The 23,182-nt window shown below is 42.5% G+C and overlaps 2 protein-coding genes across 2 annotated transcripts in view; one reads left to right on the top strand and one right to left on the bottom strand.

The window, feature by feature from the left end:
* The window catches only part of ndrg2 (NDRG family member 2), a 36,395-nt gene extending 35,444 nt beyond the window's left edge, over window positions 1-951 (bottom strand). The window contains exon 1 of the mRNA XM_048235971.1: window positions 556-951. The gene's annotated coding sequence lies outside the window, so the exon portion shown is untranslated. The remainder of the gene's footprint in view (window positions 1-555) is intronic.
* The window catches only part of LOC125289084 (basement membrane-specific heparan sulfate proteoglycan core protein-like), a 947,802-nt gene that overhangs the window by 84,713 nt on the left and 839,907 nt on the right, over window positions 1-23,182 (top strand). The gene's annotated exons all lie outside the window — the stretch shown is intronic.

The following is a 23,182-nucleotide window of genomic DNA, read 5'->3' as shown; positions in this document are numbered from 1 at the left end:
AGACATTTAATGAAGGAAACAAAGACCATCAATGGCAACATCACACGTGCGTCGACAAAAACATGCCTGTGCACACACACACACAGACATAACACAAACACGCTCACATACATGCCAACACACAGGCATATAGCTTGGAGCCGAAATTATTATTATTATTATTATTATTATTATTATTATTATTATTATTATTATTATTATCATCATCATCATCAATGTCACATACAGTAGTGTCAGTAGCCTAATGGTTTTTGGATTATGCTTAAACCACAATGACTAAATAGATATAATTTCCAGATCATTCACAACAAAAGAGGACAAACAGATGAGGATAATAGACGTGGCTACGTGATCTGACGGGATGGAGTACTCCAGGGATTAATAGGCTACAACCAGACATATTCGCAGACATTTCAAACAGATATTGACAAAACCACACAATAAGTTCAATAAGTCGATGAACAGGGTGGTAGCATTTTTCAATATAAAATGGCCACTGAGACACGACAAATTTGGTCTAGACTGTGGGTTCAGAAATTGTAAGAAATAACTTACCTTGAAAGCAACAAAAATGTGATGAGGGAGAAAATGCAAAATAATTAAATGTGTAAATGACACAACTTCGACTCCAGTGCGTCGGAGATGTTGTTTCCCCTGCTTTCTCTTCAGTTGTTCAAAGTATTCTTCCTTGCCTTTCACTTTCCAGCACCGTCGTTATTTTTCCAACGCTCTCTCTCCCTCTCAAAATTATCCCCGTTTTTTCCCCCTCCTTTCTCGGGCAACAGAAAACAAATCCACCAGAAAATATGGAGCCGTCAATCAAGTAACACGGTAGGAGTTCCTTTAAAAGGAGCAAGGGGGGTCTTCATGGCCCACAAAACCATAAGGATGGTCTAATTACCGTTCGCGCTTTACTTTTAAGTCTATGTAGATAAATTGTGCGAAAGACATCTCCCAAAGCGCATCTGAAGTCGTAAGATTATTGGACTGGGCTGTCTTTATACAAAACGTTTGTTCCCTCCCCCTATTTTAGGAAATGGTAGGTGCTCGTTGTTGAAGGCGCTAGTGGAACAAAACGTGTACGCATTCCAAGGTTCTGGTTACAGCTGTGCATGGGTTAGGCTCAGTGTTGCCAACTTAGTGACTTTGTCGCCATATTTAGCGAGATTTCAGACCCCCCAAGCGACTTTTTTTTGTAAAAAGCGACTAGCGACAAATCTAGCTACTTTTTCTGGCGTTCTTGGAGACTTTTTGAGACTCTGATGTGATGGCATGTAACGTCCCTTTTTACTCTTATGAGTGAGCAGTGAGTTCGGCTGTGCTGTGTAAGAGTCTTATGCCTGTTTCGTTTGTGAATTAACCTACATCGAGTTCGCCCAAAGCGTTGCCCCATGATTATAAAAGTAATGACTGGCCTATGTAGTATCAGCCCATGTTATACACGGAAGTAGATGTTCTATATCTAACAGCTCAGACAACGTTATTGGAAGGTGCAGCAACTTCAGGTGAGATTACAACCAGAGTCAACGAGACGAGAGCAATGACATGATGACAGGGAAACAGGAGCACGCTTTCCAGCACCGTTCAACAAAGGAAAGTACGCTACAACTTCATTCACAAGCAGATAGTTCAAAATCGAGCATACAAGTTAGAAAAACCTAAAGCATTCGTTTAGGCTATGTCGCCTCAATGTTGTCAATGCAGGACAGACTGTCGGCTGAGGGAAAAAAGTATGTCGGCCTGTCTGAGTGACATTAACTAAATAAATCCAAAATATAGCCATTGTTGTATGGTTAAATTGTGTGTAGCCTATGGTGAAGTTATAATCAGACTTCAAGCTGTGCAAAGCAAAGGCAGCAGTTGGGAATAGGTTGGAAATGACTGATTTTCAGCCACTTAATGCTCATTCTGGTGTATACTATGACAATATGTACAAAAGTGTAAAGTGTATCAATTACCCTAATATACAAGTATGTTAAATTAAACATTTAATTTAGGCTCTTAAAGTTGCCTATTTCAGTAGGCCTAGGAGAAAAGCAAACAGGTGTAAAGGGGCATTAAAGGGTCATCACCGTTTGGGGGGTCACGACCTGATTGTACCTGACGTAATTGATATGCAAATTAGTGCGTGACGTCATCTAGCGACATTTAGTGACTTTTGGAGCTGGCTTTAGCTACTTTCCATTTGAAATAGTTGGCAACACTAGGCTCGGTAGGGAAAAGCAGCGGGCGATTGGGGACTTTGTCAACTTATATATTTACCCGCGATTCGAGACAAAACAGAGATATCTTGGAATACCTTGAAGATCCGACGTTCGCTCACCAGGCTCTGCAGAAAGTGTGCTGAGGAAACTGAGATGAAAACTTGGCGAGTCTGTCTGTCGGGTCTGGGTTGTTGACACCTACAAATGTCATTTCCACCCTCTGACTTTTTATGTCAGGTTTGTCCAATATGTAAGCGCTCAGCTGTAGCCTAATAACCGAAAGGGCAGTGCAGTTTGACCACACGAGCCATGCATCATGTTCATCCGCTGTTTAGCGTCAATCCATGTTTTGTTGACATACTGACCACCACGCCAGGGGTTAATTCTGCGTTGTCACCTGTTCTTTCCTAACACAAAGCTGCTCTTTGCTTCCATTGCTCTGCGTCTTCATAAGACTCCCCCCAAAGGACTATATATATATATATATATATATATGTGTGTGTGTGTGTGTGTGTGTGTCTATATAGCATATATATATATATATATATATATATATATATATATATATATATATATATATATATATATATATATAATTAGACACACACATGCTCTCTAATATGGTTCAGGTGAATTATTGTAATAGATTACAACTGTTCCATGATACAAGGTACAGTTTAGTGGTGAAATGCATGGCTGTTGGAAATCTTTACTCCATAGGCCTCCATGGCGACAGGCCTCCTTTACTCCATAGGCCTCTGACAGTGCTCATCTACTTTATCCGTGGCGTTGATTGCGAAACTGTTTTCCAAACAGCCACGAGTGAAACCCGAGACCCCCTCTGTGGAAAGCATGCTGTGACATACAACCCCAGCCGCTGACATCTCTGGCATGTTGGTATACTTTTTTGAAAACCATGTGATTGGCCCAAGTGTCCTGTATCAACAGATATAAATACTGTATTTCTATACACTTGTGAATGGGCTGGCGCATGTGATTTCTCCAAGTCAATTTCAAGGAGGTAAAAGAGTGTCTCCACTGACATTGGTAAGCCATAGGAAAGAACCCACTGAAATGTGTTTTGCCCACAAAATGGCATCCTCAAGTTCACTTCCATGCTGGTATACACCTAGAGCCTACAAACTGCCCCATATTACAGCTCTCTTTGCAGTTGGGTGTGTGAGTGTAGTGAGTCTCTTTCCTGGTGTTTCCTGTTGTGGTCTATGAGTCTATGTGGCCTATGCTTACCTACCCTACTTTTCTTTACTCTTACCAATCGGCATGCGTTTACATGTGTTCAAGTGAAGACAAAAGGTCACAGCAGACATCCGTTTGTGAGGCTGGGGTCTTCCAATACTAGGCAAGATCCAAGGTGCACACTGCATGGTTGTGTTTTGTTCTACCTCGGGTGGAGGTACCTCAACTTTTGAGGGCTCTGTTTCCTGTACTACTTGGCTTCACATTTATTTTGATGATACACTGACTTACAGTAGGATGCATTGCATCTCTGTTCTTCCCATTTCACCTCCAGAATGCTGGTATTGTCCAATGTAATTTTGGTCTACCATGCAGGAAACCGCTTTTTAGTGTCACTTTTCATGTACTTGTTATGTACAATTTACCAATTTTTAGGGATGTCTGATAGACTTTCATGGAACCCTGCATGTTGGAAATTATGTTAACGGTACCTAGTACATTGAAAATAGACACAGAAGGGTAAATGAATACTAATTTAATGACAATGTCTTGTGACAAAATTGCACCCTTCTGTGGTTACACACACACATACATTACAAGGTGACACTGAGTACAAACTCAACAGCAATTAAGGCCATGCCTTCTTTTTTATACACTTTTATAATCCAGGCACCCTTCCAAGTCCTTAGGATGTCATTGTGTCCAGATATATTTGGCAAATTTAATAAATTAAATGAACTAATTTTGTTTTTTAACATTGTTTTTGTTATTTGATCCGACGCTATGAGTTGCGTGCAAACCTGAAGTGATGGACGACTCTGTACCCACTCTGCATCCCCAGAAAATAAATAATACAAAGTCAGTCATTTTTTTGGTGTAAAATGTTGTAGTTCCACTGGAGGTTTTATAAGTACTTGTTTTCTATTGTCACAAACCAAAACAATCCTGTCATCCTGTCAAGATTTGCGTTTTAATTTAAAACATGCATCATGTCCCAAAATGTCAGTGCATCTTTGCATAGGTAGAAGTGGCGTCTGTGCCATTAGTCTAATGTTTCGCCCGGTGCGTAGCTCCAAAATAAAGCTCAGTCAAAGTGTAGAAAAAGAAGAGACTGCACACAGGGGGTGTATGTATGATATCAAAATTGTATTCAAAGTGCCGAAAAATCTTGTCTAGGCCATGAAACAAAAAGTAACAAACGTTTCGGGCCTAGCTCATCATCAGTGTTCCCAGTTTGAAACCAGACACCAGGCACTGAGGCCTCTTATAGGTTCCCGCACTAGGCACCAGTGCATCTTTGCATTCATGTAGCCTGTTTATCTCATTTGTCTACATTGCGCCTGCCCAGCAAAATTCATTCAGCCATTTGTTTACTTTTGTTTTGTCCACAAAAATGAATATCCAAAGGATTCTTTGTACAAAATAGTACACTCTGACGAAGACTATAATGCCGGAACATTTGTCTACTTACCCCTGTTGCTAGTGAAAATAAATCAGCGAGAAAAAAGTTTTTTTGGAATGCGACCAATCTTTGATTTTCTATAAGTTTCCTGGATCACGCACCCACAGAAAACCAACGGGAGAGCACAGTGTTTGCAAAAAAGGGATTGAACAAAATAGTACAAAATAATATGATTCAGTGCAAAATAATTCAACAAAACAATAGTAAACAATAATATATAATAAAATGACAATACAAGTTCTGAAGTTTTGCTGTACATTTTACTCAACAGTGCAGTTACTAAACCTTGTTAATTCTCAGTTGAGTGTGACCTGACTTTATCTGTCCACTAAGAGTATATAGGGTAGTAGCATAGGACCATACTCCCCACCATGACCCATATATTCAGTACACAAACACTCCTCGTGGCTTAGACTTAAAGGAGAGTATGTCCCAAAGAAAGCAGCCTTCGCTTGCCTTAAATAAACTTGCTGCTAAAATAAACAGAGGTTTGTCATGGGTGCTGCTGTGTGTAACTGTGGCCTTGAAATGTGGAATCATATGAGTTCAGCATTTGTTTATGAATGTTGTGGATGTTTAAAGTCTTTTACAAGAAGTCTACTGAAAGTCGTTTTTTAATTAATTAAATTGTTATGTTTTTGCTTTAGATTTTGTGTAACTTTGTCTTCTCAATATGTGCATGAGTGAAATAAAAGTGTGATTGTGGATGCAAGTGTGTGTTTGTCTGTGTGTGTGTACATATGTGTGTGCGTGCCGGTACTGAGGGGTATTCTCATTTGCTCTGACCTAACATTGGCAGAGGCCGGTCTGTCTCCATGGTAGTGTAAAAATACACTGACCGAGCGAGAGACACCCATGCTGTGTCACAATGAGCTATCAGAGTGACCCGTGTAGTCCAAACACCGGCTCACACTGGCTCAGGAAACCTGGGGCTCCATATCCCTTCTCTAATTGTTATGTTTTCTATCAAACCGAAGTCGACCAGCGGTCAGGCCTTTTGGACAGGAAATCGGATACGTAATCAGGTGTTTGATAAGGCTACAGTCAAATGTGTTGACGACCAGTGGCTGGACTTGTCAAAGAAACTGTTGAAGTGTTTTAGCCTGAGGATTGTTTCAAAAAGGCAAACCAACATTTTGAACCTCCAGACCCATAGGTATCGAAAGATACTAATCAAAACACTTACTGTTTGATAGAATCTCTCTAAGAGAGGCTTGTTTACTTCACACGATAGCGATTATGTAACGGTGGTGGAGGATGGGCACCAGGGTATTAACTTTTATAAGATGTGGCACTTTGTTGTCATCTCCCCCAATTGACTCACTGTCAGATAACCACTGAATTGGGCTTTTTAAAGAACCTCGATCAGATACATTCCGTTCCCTTGGGTGCGTTGGATCGGACGCAAGGATCCCTTCCCATTTAACCGAATTACAGATTGCTATTGTGCGCCATCCAAACCTCCCCGGCTTTGGCGGTCCCTGTATCTGGCAGAGACCAATTTGTCCCTGTTGTCTCACTAGACCATGCCAACTTGCACGAGTAGAATGCTGCGTGCAACACAAGCCTGAGTGGCATGGAAATGGCGTCGGGTTCCATCGGGAGAAGGAACTTTTGATGGCGTGCTGATGAACAGCCAAGAAATAATGTTGGACAATATTGTCACTATATAACAGCTATTTACAGAATGCATTTAAACAGTTTTGTTATTTACTTTGGGTGTTTAGGCAGTTTTGTTGCTGTTACAAACTTGTTGCTCTGTATTTGTGTGTGTGTGTGTGATGTATGTGTGTGAGAGAGAGCCTTTTTGCTGTATGCGTAAATGTGTATGTGTTTTTGTGTGTGTGTGTGTGTGTGTGTGTGTGTGCCTTCTTGCTGTATAAGTGTGTGTCTGGGTGTGAGTGAGGTTCAAAAGGCCAGGTACCAACAATAGTTCCATTATGTAAATTACATATTGAACAGTACTTTGACAAGTGGAATTGAAATGCAGTGATTTTCTGTCTTTACAATTATTTTGAATAACAATATAAGAATTATATAATCTTCGGAAACATTATATCAGATTCAAAGAAAAATGAAACACATCCAAAGCCCTATTCACATGCCAAATTTACATGGTCTTGTTGGCTCAGGATGAGCATTCTCACTGAAAGTAGTTATTTTATGCAATCACCAAAGTTATTTTAGGTAAATTCAAAGAATGTTGATGTTTTTTTTTACACATTATTTGTTTTGTGTCAGACATGTAGTTGTGATGGTCATTTCCAAGATAAGCCCAAGAATTTAAAAATAAATACTTCTGGCCTCCTTGATAATTTTTGAAAATGTCCATGTATTGATGCCTGAGCAAAAGGAAATTGCTCCCTTGTGCAATGATAAGAAAGGAGGGGGCAAGAGTCAGTCTATCTGTGAGAAACCAACGCGCGCGCGCACACACATACACACACACACAGACATACAAAGTGACACAAGGTCCAAGAGAGACAAGCCCACAAATAAGTCAATCAAAGCATGGAGAAACAGGAAATGAAAGTCTCAGAGGGGAAGAGAACACAGGTGCTGGGGGAGGAGAATGCTTTAAATGGAATGTTTCACAACAATTTATTACAGGAAGTCACTACAACCCTGCATCCCAACCTCCCTACACACACACACATACAAACACAGCAAGATATATAAGGTGGCATGAAGGAGAACCTCTAGCTGGCCTACCTACCAACCCAGCGGGAATGCAGATTTGAAGGAATGAATGTTACCACTGTAGTTGGTACTCCAAAACTAATACAACCCATACAAAAATGTGATATATGGCATTATTCCACTGCTTGGTTGAATTTCCCATTGTCCTACGTAATTTAGAACGACCATTAACCTTATGTTATCTGCATGAAGTAGATCCATTTTTTTGGCCGTATCACACTTGTATATTAATTCGCCGAACTCGTTGTGAAGTTTAAATGAACTGTCACGTTGCATCCGAGCTGTAAAATGCAGACGTTCAGAACATTGCAACATTGTAGCATATGACAGAGGTGGCTTTTAGCTAGATAGATGACAGCAGGCTAAGTAAAAGCAATGTTTCAAAGCTAAAGTTCATCAGAATCTTGGGATACGCCCGCTTGACAACGGGAGAGAGAACTAATGACTGGCCTTTGGCCGTAGCAACCATCCATTTAGAACTAGTAACGGCAGTTTGTCCTGTGAGTTGAGAAATTAGTTGATATGTGTCGGAAGAAATTAGTTCTACAAACAAGACAGTTTTAGCGATTAAAACGTTTAAATTGTAACAGGAAATGAACACAACGCAAGTGGCAACAGTGGAATAAGCGGGATAATGGACTCCACGGTGGTATGTTCACAGAAGTTAATGCACTACGAGGTTTAAACGGCCCTCCGCTTCGCGTCGGGGCCGTTTTACAACAACGCATTAACTTCTGTGAACAGACCACCGTGTCGTCCATTATCCCTTACATATATGTCAATCACATATATTATGTATATGTCACTGTATGCTTCACACATATAAGTCACATATATACACATACATGTCACATATATTTCAAAATATAGCAAAATTGGCCGTTTTTATATATGTCACATATATTTTCCCAGATATACAAATATATTACAAATATATGTCAGTTGCATATATGTTAATATATGATAGGTTATGTATTTGTACGCATACTAGGGATACCAATATATTGCAGATATATGTCTATGGACATATATTTGCACTCATATTAGGTAAATATATTGCAAAATATATGTAATGTTCTGCTATGTCACATTTATAGAAATGTCACAATATATGTATATTTCAGAAATATAACATTGTTGATGTTCCAAAGAAAACACACAAAATATTTGTTTAACCTTTTATTAAAGTTTATTTTTTCCACACAAACAGTGAGTAAACTCTCCAGGTAGAAACTTTTTTTCTCTGTATGGAAGTGGCACACATTGATTTGGCAGAATGCACTCAGTGTTCTCAGGGCAGCAGTCCTCACAAATCACCACCTGCAAACAGGGAACAGAGAAGATTAATATGCTGTAAAACACACAGAACATGAAAAGACCATCACTGAAGCACTACTACCTTCACATGCATCTTTAATAAACACACGCCTTGGCACAAGTAAGCTTAAATAAGGGCTATGAGATGAAGAACATGTAGCCTAATGATCCATTCATCAGAATACTTTGACAAGATTTGGGAAAGATTCTTGAAAGATTGGAGTCTTTTAACTAATGCCCCCCATTCAAGCTTTACTCAAAAGACTTTCAAGAATTTTCCCCAAATCTTGTCAAAGTCGTCTGTTGTAAGGATGGCTTAACACTACCCTTCACAAACTAAAGATCCATTTAAGCCTACTAACGTTCACGTTAGCCTGCATGGTTATTAGCAGCCACTTTAAATGTAGCCTAAGTTATAGCTAGGTTAGCTAACTTACTTACACCTGATATTTCATTCAAACTAAAACTTATTTTCATAACGACATCTCAGACAGGCTTGTTGTTGGATATGATGTTAACTATAATTCTAGATATTCCACATAATGGTAAAGTTAGTTAATGGAAAAGTTAACATTAATAGCTAACATTGCTAATGTTAGCAATATTAGCTCGCTAACGTTATCGATAGCTAATTGATAACATTAACATTAGCTAATTCTAACATGATGGTTAGACTGTTAACAAACGGACATTACATTATAAAAACAATATTTTTCTAACTAATTCCCGTTTACTAAAGGCCTTCTTACCTTGGATATGATGACAGCAGAGTTTGTACAGTCAGATGCATGACAGGACAGAAAAGTGACGGTTGAAGTCACCGTGGTTGGTGTTCAAAAGTCAGTCAAGGGTGGGGGATGGGTATTGTTGTGTGCGCATGCGCATATCAAGATACGATAAGCATCCGTTAAAAAGTAGCTTTGGCCTAACACATTTTAGAATGCACATAGTGCAATCCAAACGCTCCACACAAAACATTGACACATAAGGCAAAAGATGCCGAGCAGCATAGTCGACACCATACCTGTGACGCCAAGACATAAACAAATATATTCACACTAAGTTCTCCATTTGAAAAATAAGTAGGCTAATGGAATCTAGTGTATGGATATGTATGTCACCATATATGGAGACTACATATAAGTCTGTCACATTCACACATAAACTTCTCCATATATTTGGAAAACAAATAATTGGATCTAGTATATGAAGATATATAGCATCTTATATGGGAAATATTTTGTATGCATGTATGGACATATAGCTTTGAATATATGTTTGACATACATATTTGAATCGCATATATGTCCATATAAGTAAAATTATAAGTCCCTGTTATTTGACATATATGTTCATATATCACATTTTTGTATGGGAAGCCCTCTGTGAAACAATAACAAATATAACCGCAAGCGGTGATTAACAGGGTCCGAGCAAAATGAACATGAGGTAGCATATAGCTTTTTAGTTTACATATGCATTGATTGTTTGGGCCCAATTGTTCAAAATAAACGTGATCGGATTTCAGTTAACGGATTTCGGCTATCGGATTGGATCAAATTTTGAAAATGGGTTGTTGAAAGGGAAACAAGGATCCTGAAATTGGGTTAAATCACATAATCTATTCTTGGTTTTGATCTGGATAAAACCTTCACTTTGTGTTGTTCAAAACTTGGATTGGAATCAATTTGATCCATAAAATTAGGATTACCCTGTGCTGTAATGTTAGTGTGCTAACCTCCACAACCCAACAGTATTCTAACAGTACTTTATTCTAGTGTGCTAATCTCCACAACCCAATAGTATTTTAACAATACTTTATTCTAGTGTGCTAACCTCCACAACCCAACAGCATTCTAATAGTACTCTATTCTAGTGTGCTAATCTCCACAACCCAATAGTATTCTAACAATACTCTATTCTAGTGTGCTAATCTCTACAACCCAATATTATTCTAACAATACTCTATTCTACAGGACTATTTGTCGTGGATAAGATGAAGGGTCTGATAATGGAAGGCAGTGTTTCCCACAGAATTGAATTGTATTTGTGGTGGTAGGTGAAGGGGGGTGTGGGTTCCAGCTCCAAAAGTCGCTAAATGTCGCTAGATGACATCACACACTAATTTGCATATCAATTACATCACCAGGTCGTGACCACCCCCCCCCCAAAAAAACGGTGATGGCCCTTTAATTCCCCTTTACACATGTTTGCTTTTCTCCTAGGCCTACTGAAAGAGGCAACTTTAAGAGCCTAATTTAAATATTTAATTCAACATACTTGTATATTAGGGTAATTAACCCTTTAGGCGCCAGAGTTTTTTTTTCCGAAACGTTCGATTTTGACATCTTCATTTCAAAAGGCTATATCTTAAAAGTGATAAGAGATAGACCTTCTGTAAATTAGAGAAATATTAAGGATGACCCAAAGTTTATGTAGGGATTAAATGTTTATATCTAATTTGCATATTATGACGTCATATGGTGGCGGCCATCTTGGATTATAGAATTTTCATGAAAAGTCGCATGTTTGAATGATAAAATGCACCACTTATTTCCCCCCAAAATGTCCCTCACCTTCTGTATGCTATATTGCACAATACTGAATGCTCAGGTAAATACTAAGTAGTAAACAAACTGTGTAAATCATTACTAATAAATGGCAGAAACAAACCAAATGCATGTAGCGGTAGGCTGGCCTTTTAGAGATTTTCCATTTACTACATACAGTAGGCACTCTGATTCCATGTATAGGGCACATATATATTATTCAGATGACACACAAACACAAGTAGACAAGACCTGTTTAGTTAAAAAGCTCACTTGCCACGGCAAGGCACAGATCAGGAGTGAGATGACGAGACAAGACAAGAGACAATGTTAGTATTTGTTTTCTTTTTGTTGTTTTTGTTGATGTTTTTTTTTTTTCTTAGCTGACAAAGACACACATCACAAGGACATGAACACACAAAAAAGAACACATATATGCAGGGGCGGAGCTCGGGTATTGTGTGAGGGGGGGCGGGAGATGTTTGGGCCCCCCCCCCCTCACTGATTGTTGCAGTAACCCGCACTGTCGCGTTGGCTTGCACTAGCGTAATTTCACCAACCTTTCCATTCACACATGTAATATGCAGTAGCCAACCAACCAAAATATTTAATATATGTTTATTCCAGGAAAAATAAAAAATAAAGCCTTTGATCATAGCTCCCTATTCCGGTCAAACAAACAACAACTTTGCTCAACAACTTCAACTCATTTAGCATGTTAAAGGGACAACAACTATCCCATCCTTTTTAAAGAAAAGAAACGTAAATGAAAACAATATCCCATAGCCCTTGCCTAACAGAAAATGAGCGACTGTGAACTCAAGAACGTTAAAAGTTGGCCCACTTTTAAGAATTTCTCAACAAAGGAAAAAACAGACACGTAGCTTTACAGGCCTAAAAGGACATGCACACTACAAAAAACATTTAATCTATTTTGAGTTTCAGCATTCTCTCCTTCATGTTTGCAAATCTGTCAATAACTTTATCCTTATTGACCTCAATGTCTCTCGATACAGAGGGAGCGCTAAGTCTGACAGCCGCGACTCACCCATGGTGGAGCGCAAGAAGCTTTTAATGAGTTTCAGTCGGCTAAAACTTATCTCTGCCTTCGCACTGCTAATTGGAATCGTCAAGTAAATACGATAAAGAATGGCAAGATTAGGAAAAGCCCGATCCATGTCGTTTGCGATGAGAAATGGGAGGATTCTGTGGGTGTTTAAATGCATGCACAGCTCACTGTACATTGCACAAAATGTAACAAATTCATTAACCACTTCGTCGGCATTGGATAGATCCTGTGAATAAAAGTCCGCAAGTGCTCTAACTTTTTCAGGCGCATCAGGTAGAGTAAAATGTTTCGGGTTCAGAGCAGCAAATTTTCCAGCCATTCTCTTGAAATCTGCAAATCGATGTTCAAACTGAGAAACAAAGACGTCAAGTATGTAGTAAAACACATCGACTCTGAATCTGTCTCTGCTGTCTTCTAAAATCTCATCTGCGTGTTCATCTGAACACAAACGCTTTTTCTTACGAACTCTTCCCCTATCAAAATCCGTAGTTCCCTCACACAGTATAGCCAGCTCTCTGGCTGTGTTAAACAGACAAAAACTATGCCTAACCCAGCCTACATATATTTTTATTGAACATTTAAGTAGTAAACAATTCCGAATGGATATGTTAAAAAAAAATCCTACCAGTGGGGGGCCCCCCCTAGCGGCGAGGCCCCGGGTTGTTCGCGCCGCAGCCCCCCCCCAAATCTCCGCTACTGCATATATGTCCTAAATGGTCAGGGAAATAGATAATCAACAGTGTAAATCATTACTAATAAATGGCTGACAATTTTTTTTTTTTATGTAGCAGGCCTTTTGCTGTAGAGATAATGACTATCCATATCCATATCCTATCAATACAGGGCCGGCATTCCCATCATCTTGTGATAGACTATGCATGGCCTAATGGCTCTCCTGCCCCGTGTCACCACCTCTGCTCGTGTTGCGAGCAGCATGGCTAGATCTGCCTCAAGGCCGCATCGAGTGGGAGAGAATTTCGCGGCTTCGGACTAGGCCTACTGTCATTCTCATTGCGACTCCCTACATTGCCTCCTACGTTCCCCCTAACTGTCCTATGAGCACTTCGACCTCGCCTAACATACCCAGTGGCATTAGACAAAGGCTCCACCATCGTTACTGTCCCCGCTGACATTGCGGAGAGGCACACGCTTCAGAAGACAGAAGCTGGCTACATGGACATTAGGCTACCTCCAGCCTCGTTCGCCACACCACTAACACCCTGCTAATTTCCCGATGAACACTCCGAACTCGTGAAACATTATTCCCACCAGTGACATTGGGCAAACGATTCAACGATTGTGCTTGGTGTAAGCTAAACTATGGAGTAAACTCTCACTTTGTCCAGCTGCATCATTGCAAGGCACGGACGCATCTGAAGCCTCACTAAACGAATCACCGTCATTTTCTGAAGGCAGATATTCCCCTTCAGAATCAGGGTCCGCGAATAGAAGACCCAACACTTCATTTCGGGTAAACTTTTTTGATGCCATTAGACGATAATCTAATGCAAATACTCGCTGACGTTGACGATATCGCTCTGATTAAGTGGCTCACACGCACACTAGCTCCAGTATTGCACGCACTGATTCAATGCACTGTAGCGCGAAGGTTTTGTTTAAAGCATGCCCTTTTTTGGACTCGGGGATGACGTATGACATGTCTGCCATCTAGTGGAGTGGAGGTCGAACGAAATATGACACCCTATTTGACTAAATCGGCCGTTTTATTCAGTACCACATCTTGTCGACAAAAGTCGACCGTGGCGCCTAGAGGGTTAATACACCTTACACTTCTGTACATCTTGTCATAGTAGACACCAGAATGAGCATTAAGTGGCTGAAAATCAGTCATTTCCAGGGACGTTACATACCATCACATCCGAGTCTCAAAAAGTCTCCAAGAACGCCAGAAAAAGTAGCTAGATTTGTCGCTAGTCGCTTTTTACAAAAAACAGTCGCTTGGGGGGTCTGAAATCTCGCTAAATATGGCGACAAAGTCGCTAAGTTGGCAACACTGCTCAGGGCGAGCAAACAATTTATCCTGGTCTGAGCCCCTGCTCCGGAGCTACAGGGTTTCCCAGCAGGTAAACTGGACGTGATTAGGTGGCAGAGCCAAACAATCCTGCAATTTCTCCACAGCACTTTCGCCTCAAGGGCTTTGTGCAGATTTAAATGTACATTTGAAAATGAGAAACAATATAATAATAATAATAATATATATAAACTTAGGGAGTCTTTTCACCAACAGTATTCTAACAATTAACAATTTTCATGTGACATATTCTAGGTTATATAGCTTTGTTTACATCCACCTGGTAGGCAAGGGACAAGTTGAACCCATTGAACATCGTTGTCTGCAGCTGCCTCTCAGTAGGCCACATCTCTGTATTTCAGCAATGTCAAACATTTCAGGCATTAATAAAGGTGATGATGAAACGTTATCCCATTGTTCAATATTTGATAGCCTGTCACAGGAACGTTATCTCGCTAAAATCGCCCTGATTTGGTGCATTGATCTGTATCGATAAAGTTATGGGAGAACCTGCATGTAGCCTAATGGTAGCCTAACTTTTTTTCTCTGTTCAAAACTCGGTTTACACGAAGACGATAGACTTTCTTAGAAGCTGTGAAATTTGGCCAGAATGGAACCTCATCCCTCTGAAAGTTGACACAAAATCAAACAATATTTGATCATTCAACTTCAACTGAACAGCGACAGGTTTTGGTAGGCATGTAGACACAGCAGACGTTAAACGGTAGCCTACAGTTATAACCAGCGTCAGTCAGCATAACATTAATGGTGTTAAAGTCATGAATCCTGTAACATATTATAACATAACAGTGATGGCTTATTCGAAAACAATCTGCAAGGATATATAACCACCCAGAAAAACTCACAGTGATAAAGTGAATTAATTGTATGAGACTTTGTATTAGTTATCCATTGCTATATTAGGCTGTTATGCTAGCTCAGCCTTTAAATATGCTGTTATTTTGGTCATGTGGACTTTGTAGTGTGTGTGCAAAACACTAAAAGAATTAGGAGAGCCGCGGCATGTTCAGCTGTTTACTTTCACTAGTATGAACGAACACACAGAGACCGGAAACCAGCAGCGGTCATATCAAAATAAAGGCACCATATAAAACACTGACATCTCATAAAACCATGTTGTGGAGACATAACATTTCCCCCCCTCCCCAGGGAAGACACAACTTATATCCCTGAGTGAAATACAACACAATTAATAAATCCTAAATAAAACCTGTAGTAGGCATCAGTCGGATACTTTGTGCATGACTACTGTGACAGTCCAACTTGAACTAATCAATACAAGGCTATTTCGAACTTGGCCTAAAGTGCCTTAAAACACCAGACTCAGTAACTGGAATAGTCTGGATGAGCTGGTACTCGCAACGCATAGTCAACAGCAGTAATATTAAAAATCTGCAACATAGTCCTCAAGGTAGCCCGGTTTGGTGCGGGCACGGACTGGTCGTGCTGCGGGGTTAACTGGGCCTCCAGAGTCCGGATCAGGATCTCGGCTGACCTCCAGGTCTGTTGCGGTAGGTGGGGCCACTTTGCGGAGACGGCGTGCATGCCACCGCGTTCCGTCTGAAAGGCGAAAGGTGGCAGGGCCCAGTTGCTCAGTCACCTAGTAAGGCGCTGACCAAAATGACAGGAACACGCAGGCGATCCAGGGGCAGTGGTAGCTCACGCCGTAACATCAGGAGTGCTGGTGAGCTGTCCGTTGTGGTATGTTGAGTCGCTCTGTAGTGCAGCAGGGTCCGCAGAAGTGCTGCTGAGAACTGAAATCCCTCTGCTAAGTGAGCTCTAATACCGTTCTTCAGCGTCTGATTCATGCGTTCCACACCCCCATTCGCCTGAGGGTTATAGAAAGCTGTACGTAAGTGTCTGATTCCCCGCTCACCCAGAAAAGTTGTGAACTCCGCAGAGATGAATTGCGGCCCATTGTCTGTGGTGACTGTCTTGGGCATGCCCCAACGAGCGAAAAGCACCTCCAGAAAGTCAATGACCGCCTGTGTGGTGACCGACCCGGTAGAGACTGCCTCCGGCCACTTGGAGTACAGGTCATAGGCTACGATGAGGAACCGTTGGTGATGTGGGACGCCGCGGAGCTCACCGCAAATGTCCATATGGATGTGCTCCCAAGGCCCAGCTGGCCACTGCAGTGGCTGAAGGGGAGGAGCTGGTGGGGGGCCAGTCTTTCCACTCACCAAGCAGGCTGTGCAGTCTCTCACCATAGCCTCAACATCACCATCTATGCCTGGCCACCAGACCACTTCTCGGCAGCGCTGCTTCACCTTGACAATGCCGAGGTGGCCTTCGTGAGCCATGGACAGGACGCGTGCCCGTTAGGCGGAGGGTACGACTGTGTGATGGCCCCTTGCAACGCAGTGGTCGTTCCAGCAAAAAAGTTCATCTTTAAAGCGGCGGAATGGTGCCAGACTCTCTGGTAGGCTGGAGGCTGGAGGCCACCCAGAGTGGATGAAAGTGCAGAATTGTGAGAGCACTGGGTCCTGTTCAGAGGCCTGTTGGAGCTCCTGAAGTGACACTGTCGCCTCCAGAGGGGAGTGGAGGAGCTGGATGAGGTCCAGGTCGCTGTTGTCTGGATTCGGGTCCACAGCTAAAGGTGGCGTGGAGCGTGAAAGTAAGTCCGCCACCACATTCTCTCGCCCCGGTGTGAACTGTAGCGTGAAATTGTACTGGTGAAGTCTCTCGTACCATCGGTGGATGCGCAGAGGCCTGTGCCCAGAACCAGACGTCGCCAGCAAGGCTGTAAGTGCTTGGTGGTCCGTCCGTAATGTGAATGAACGGCCATACACGTACATATGCCACCGCTCACAAGCCCAGACACAGGCCAGGGCCTCTCTCTCCCCAACGGAATACTTCTGTTCTGCAGAACTGAGGGCTCGGGAGGCGAACGCAACAGGTTGCTCCGTGCCGCTGTGGAACTGAGACAGCACAGCCCCCACTGCGTAGTTGGAGGCATCACAGGTGAGAAACGTTGGGCTGGACGGGTCGAAGTGTGCGAGTACTGGTGGTGCGATGAGCTGGGCCTTCAGCTGTATGACAGCATCGTTGCAGGCAGGGGTCCAAACCCATTGGGCGTCCTTTTTGAGGAGCTGCCGTAGAGGGGCGGTGGTGGAGGAGTACTGGGGAAGAAAGTGCAAGTAGTAGGCTGTCATGCCAAGGAATGAGGCAATTTGGGCCGGGCTGGAGGGCATGGGCAGCCGTTGAATGGCCTCCACATTAGAATGAAGTGGGCTGAGGCCTTCTGAGCTCAGGCGAAACCCCACAAACTGGGAGGCCAGTGTGTCGAGCACCCGTGTGAGTCGCTGGTCATGGATGACTGGTGTTGGTCCATGTACTACTATGTCGTCCAGAAATATCACCACCCCTGGGATACCAGCGAAGATGGTGGACATTATTTTCTGGAAACAGCTAGGGGCGGAGCATAGGCCAAAAGGGACCCTCGTGTAACGGAAGACGCCTGCGTATGTGACGAAAGCGGTGAGGTTACGACTGTCCGGGTGCAGAGGTACCTGCAGGTAGCCTTGGCGGAGGTCCAGCTTTGAAAACATTGTGGAGCCGTAAAACTGAGAAGTCAGTTCCTCTGCTGTGGGCAGCGGGTACTTGTCGGGTACAATGGCCTTGTTCACCGCCCTCAGGTCCACACACACACGCAAACCCCCTGACTTCTTCTTCGCAATGACCAGGTTAGAGATCCAGGGCGAGGCGTTGACTTGCTCGATGATGCCTATGTCCAACAGCTTTGTCAGCTCTGCTGTGACGTCATCTCGTAGTGCCAGGGGAATGCGGCGGAGAGGCTGTATGACCGGGTGTATGTCCACGTGGAGTAGAGGCTGATGGGTGAAAGCCGAGATACAGCCAAGGCCTGAAAAGAGTGCTGGCTATCGTTGTTCCCATGGTGTGCTGACCTGAAGAATCTTAGCCCCACAGCTGTCCATGAACGTGAAGCCCAAGCTGGTGATGAGGTCCAAGCCCATGAGGTTAGCTCCATGCCGCGCCACCTGAAAGGTGAAGGAAGCCATGGATTTGTTGCCGTGTCGCACTGAACAGCTGAGGTAGCCCACTAAGTCGATCTGTGCATTGCCATATCCATGGAGAACAGCCGAAGGTGTCTGCAGCATGACGTGGGGCAGGAAGCGCTTGACTGTGGCCCAGTTGAGAAGAGATAAAGCCGCTCCGGTATCCAGCAGCAACGGTACACAGACCCCATCTAATTCCACCGTGCACATCTTGAAGGACACACGGGCAGAGCTGACTGAGTGTATTGGTGTTGGGGCTGACGAGCTAGCCCCAGCCTGTCGTGGGCCTGACCGTGGGCCGACCCCAGCCGGTGCAGAACGACAGACTTTGGCAAAGTGGTTGTCTTTCCCACAGCGCTGGCATGCTTGTCCTCTGGCAGGGCATGTTGGGGCTCTGCTCATGTGAGAAGAGGAGCCACAGTTGCCACAGCTGCGACGTGGCTGGCTACGTGTGCGGGCTGTGTAATTTATCCCTGTGTCCGTGTCTGATGATGCGGGGCTAGGTGAGCGCTCAGGATCTACATGCTGAGTTAAGGCGGGCTGAGGAGGTGCGCGGGAAGCTAGCTGTGATGTCAGCTCGGTAGCTTTTTCTATTTGCAAGGCTATTTCATGATAAGCTTCTCACGAATTTTGGGGTGGGTTGCATGCTCTGCAAGCTGGTCCCTTATCATTTCTTCCTCCATATCACCGAACTTGCAGAAAACAGCTAAACTGCGGAGGTCGGCTATATAATGCTGAACTGACTCACCCACTTTTTACTTGCGCTGCCGGAAGACAATTCGGCGGAGAATGACAGTCTTTGGAGCAGCAAAGTGTGCTTCGAGTAGTTTAGTAGCCTCCTTATACTTTTTCCCTTGTCCCAGGGTTCTAAAAATACGCTGTCCCTCGGTACCGAGGCAATGCACGAGAAGTGCTCTCCGTCGCAGGTCACTAGCCTCCTCCAGGCCGAGAGCTGCGAGATAAGTTTGAAACGACTCCAGCCAATGGATCCACGGTACCGGAGGCTCACCCGGTAATGCCAGGAAAGGTGTAGGTGGTGGGAGTGCAAGCTCCATCCTCGTCGCCAATGTAGTGTGTGTGCAAAACACTAAAAGAATTGGGAGAGCCGCGGCATGTTCAGCTGTTTACTTTCACTAGTATGAACGAACACACAGAGACCGGAAACCAGCAGCGGTCATATCAAAATAAAGGCACCATATAAAACACTGACATCTCATAAAACCATGTCGTGGAGACATAACAGACTTGATTAAACGGGTAAAGATAATTCATAAACTGCTATTCTTACATGACTGAAGCAGTAGCCTAGGTTCAACAGTGGTGTTTGAGGTTGCTGTGTTAAGTTGTTGTGTGTGATCTCTAAACAAACCATAGGATCAAATCAGTTTATTTTTACATACGGGAGTTAGCCTAGTTAGTCTATAGCACATAAGCCTATTCTGTTTTCATTTATTAGCATTTGTTGTGATTATATAATCAAATGACACTCATGATAACTTGAAATAGAAGCACAGGAGATAGGTGATTGATGTCCAGAAGCACGAATTTCATGAGACAAAACTGTTCCGGTAAAAATATTCTTGCCATGTTTAAAATGCTGCACTTTTTCCCTTCATAGCCTATCTCTTGCAATTCATTTTTGGATGACTGTAGATAGTTGCATTTTAGCCTACATCTTCGTAGACAGTAGCCTAGGCTACACCATTAGGGCATCTTGAGAATAAAAGACTTCACAGATGCTAACGATCATCCTCCACAACCATGAGGATAGGTAGGCTAAACGGTCGTTCGTCGCCTTTTTGCTTCTTATTGTAAAACCAACTGTTAGGGCCTACACAAGTGGTTGGCATCCCGGTCAATATTTGATATTAAAATTTCAATTTTGAAGCTATTTGTAACTATGTGTAGCCTATGGAACCCGACTGTTGTAGGCTTGCCTACCACTCTGCAGTGCCTTGACTACCATTCTGAAATATGAACTATGAAACAGTATTGAACAACCTGAAGCTACATCTATCATGTGTGAACATGCTTAACAAAATATGGTAACAAAACATGGGAACTAAACGTGCATTACGAATATAATCAGTGGGATCCCTGTGCTTGTTTCCCTGCAACAAGAAGGTTCCATCTGGGGGTGATGGAAGACAGTGACACCCTCAGTGTGTTTGAAATGTCCAGTCGATTGCGCAATTTGGTCTTAGTTGCAGTCATTTCCGAAAACCCGGCCTCGCATAGATACGTGGTGGGAAATGGTAACAACGGCTATAAGTATAAGTATAAGTATATATACTTTTTTGATCCTGTGAGGGAAATTTGGTCTCTGCTTTTGACCCAATCGGTGAATTAGTGAAACACAAACAGCACACAGTGAACACACAGTGAGGTGAAGCACACACTAATCCCGGCGCAGTGAACTGCCTGCTACAATGGCGGCCTGGGGGGAGCAGTGAGGGGTTAGGTGCCTTGCTCAAGGGCACTTCAGCCGCGGCCCACTGGTCGGGGCTCGAACCGGCAGCCCTCCGGTTACAAGTCCAGCGTGCTAACCAGTGGGCCACGCGGTATCCACCTAATGATGGTTGTATGGTTGTTATCCAAGAAAAAAAATACTCATATAGGAATATAGGTGATATAGGAAAAATGGGCTGAGTGGTCGAACTTTATTGGCCTATATCTCTGAAATGGAACAACATATCCAATTCTTTTGATAACTTTTGTGAGGCTTGGTGTAAACATTGTCTGTGAGAATTTAGGTGAAGATTTGATAATTTTTGAAGACTGTAAAACTTTTTATGATGTTTGGCTTTTCTGTGAAATTGTGGCAAAACTAAACATTTTTAGAGCATAAGACCAGGGTGAAAAAGATGCATCTGAATATAGAGATTAATATGATGAAAGCATTTTAGGTCAATCTGGTAAGGAGAAATAAGCGTTTTTGACAAGAGCACCACGTTTGGGTGCAGTACCCCACATTTTGGGTTATGGGTAGTGGGGGGTACTGGTAACAATACTTGAAAATGTCAAGTTTCTAGAACTTGCAGTCTATAGGACTAAAGGTGATCTAGGAAAAAAGGCCTAAGTGGTCCATCTTTATTGGCCTATATCTTTGAAATGGGACAAAATATCACATTTCTGAGCAATAACTTTTGTGAGGCTTGGTCTAAACATTGTCTGTGAGAATTTTGGTGAAGATTTGATTATTTTTGAAGAGTGTGAAACGTTTTATGATGTTTGGCTTTTCCATGAAATTGTGGCAAAGGTAAACATTTTTAGACCATAAGACCAGGGCCAAAAAGATGCATCTGAGTTTAGAGATTAATATTATGAAAGAATTTTGAGTCTAGGTCAAAAAGTTAATTATGCTTATTTCTCCTTACCAGATAGATAGATAGGTCCCCTGGGGGTCAATAAAGTATCTATCTATCTATCTATCTATCTGGTAAGGAGAAATAAGCATAATTAAATTTTTTGCCAATAGCGCCACCTTTAGGTGAAGTACTACAAATGTTGGGTTATGGGTAGAGGGGGTACTGGTAACCATACCTGAAAATGTCAAGGGTTTTGGAGTTACGGTTTAGGCTGCAGTATGACTTTTACAAATTTTTGGCCAAAAATGAACGGTACAGAAACAATAGGGGTCCTGCAGCTACACTGCTCGGACCCCTAATAAAAATAGCAGAATCTATAGAAAGGTCCCTGATATTATGTGCCGAAAAGTGCCATAATTGCTGTTGCACAAGCTCACCTAGTCATTGCCTTTCGGGTTGGAGGAAGGCTTCTCTTCTGTTGACACTGACCAGATTTGCTTTATGTCAACGACAGCTCTATAACTCATTACCTCTACCAAAGAAAGAATTCATTGTTTAAAACAGCATACATCAATACAGTAACATATCGCTACAGCACATTGTTTATACTCTTAAAAAACAATGTAGTGTCTTACTGCAAACGACATGTCATAGATAGTGATCATGCAATACAGTTTAGCTTTGCAAGCGGAAACAGGTTAGCCTGTTAAATATCAACGTGCCACTTTAATGCACTATGTCTGCATAAGTCCTGGTCTGTTCAAGAGGTACACTGAAGCTCACACTTTTCCGTTTCATTGGTGCAGTGGCAGCTCTGTTAGTCACAAGGCTCTCAGCACTCGGCTACGGCATGTTTGGTAGCCCCCTAATTGTCGTCTTGATTAGCGTCTAATTACATGATGAAAAACAGAAGCAGGTGTGCTGGTGCCCTGCTGGTTTTCACTGCTAACAACCGGCAGTAGAGCGTGAGGGGGGTTATGGAGTTGATGGGGGGGGTGTGGTTCTCAATCAAAAGTTTACTCTGAAGTTACACTTTAAGGGCCATTCACACTAGGAACGATAACTATAAAGATAATTGTAACTATAACGTTAGCGTCATCTTATTAGCTAAACCGACTTTTTTGGCTGTTATTGTTATACAGGTGCGTCTCAAAAATGTGAATATCATGGAAAAGTCCATTGCCCTGTACAGAGATTAAAGGCTCAAGAAACCATTGCAAGTGTTTTGACTTAATTAGCTGATTAAAGCTCAGATTGATATTTCTGTATCACAAATTCTTTATTGTAATATTTGGAGATTCTGG

This window comes from Alosa alosa, chromosome 24, assembly GCF_017589495.1.
Source record: "Alosa alosa isolate M-15738 ecotype Scorff River chromosome 24, AALO_Geno_1.1, whole genome shotgun sequence".
Classification (NCBI taxonomy): Eukaryota; Metazoa; Chordata; class Actinopteri; order Clupeiformes; family Clupeidae; genus Alosa; species Alosa alosa.
The sequence above is the reverse complement of the archived record's forward strand: the minus strand, read 5'-3'. Positions and strand labels throughout refer to the sequence as shown.